Source organism: Pteropus vampyrus, unplaced genomic scaffold, assembly GCF_000151845.1.
Source record: "Pteropus vampyrus isolate Shadow unplaced genomic scaffold, Pvam_2.0 Scaffold9, whole genome shotgun sequence".
Classification (NCBI taxonomy): Eukaryota; Metazoa; Chordata; class Mammalia; order Chiroptera; family Pteropodidae; genus Pteropus; species Pteropus vampyrus.
The window spans coordinates 3,730,895-3,731,706 of record NW_011888790.1 but is presented as its reverse complement, the minus strand read 5'-3'; the positions used below and the strand labels follow the sequence as shown (position 1 = coordinate 3,731,706).

General features: G+C 36.5%; 1 pseudogene; it reads left to right on the top strand.

Moving 5' to 3' along the window:
* The first annotated feature begins 208 nt into the window (after positions 1–208).
* LOC111730050 lies at positions 209–327 on the top strand (annotated as a pseudogene).
* The last annotated feature ends 485 nt before the right edge of the window (positions 328–812 follow it).

Below are 812 nucleotides of genomic sequence, written 5' to 3'. Positions count from 1 at the left end.
TTGGTGTGGGCCTCTTTGGATCCCTGATTTTTGGAATTTTCTGAGCTTCCTGGGGTTTTATGTCCATTTCCTTCACCGGGATAGGGAAGTTTTCCATCATTATTTCTTCAAACAGCTGTTTAACATCTTGATTTTCTTCAGTTATGCCAATCAGATGGATATTTGGATCCTTAATAATGTCCCATATGATCTTTAAATTATTTTTATAGTTTATGACCATGCTACCCTGAACAAGCCCTATCCCATCTGATCTCGGAAGCTAAGCAGGGTCGGGCCTGGTTAGTACTTAGATGGGAAACCACCTAGGAAGAGCAGGTGCTGTAGGAGTAAAAAATAAAAAAATAAGGGATCGTAAGCTGACAAGTTCTTTGCAATCTGTGAGGTCAACCAAGGGTTGCTTTGCCTAAAATATTTTTTTAAAAATAAAATAAAATTATTTTTATAGTCTTGGCATCTTATCTCTTGCCATTCTGATTGCATGTCCTTGGCTTGCCCATCCTCTAGCTAGGGCATTTGATCTTTTTCTTCATTCATTTTGTTTATTCCATTTAATGCACTTCTTATCTCAGATAATGTGTTCCTCATTTCAGACTGGTTCCCTTTTATAATTTTCATTTCCATTTTTATGTTTTTTATCTCCTTGTTGAAGTTCTTACTGAATTTATGAAGTTCATTGAGCATCTTTATAGCCAGTGTTTTGAACTCTACATCTGTTAGATTACTTGACTCCATTATATTTGGATGTCTGTTCTGTTCTCTCATATGGTTTCTGCTTCTCTGTCTTCCCATTTTGGCTGCCTTTTTGTGTCTGT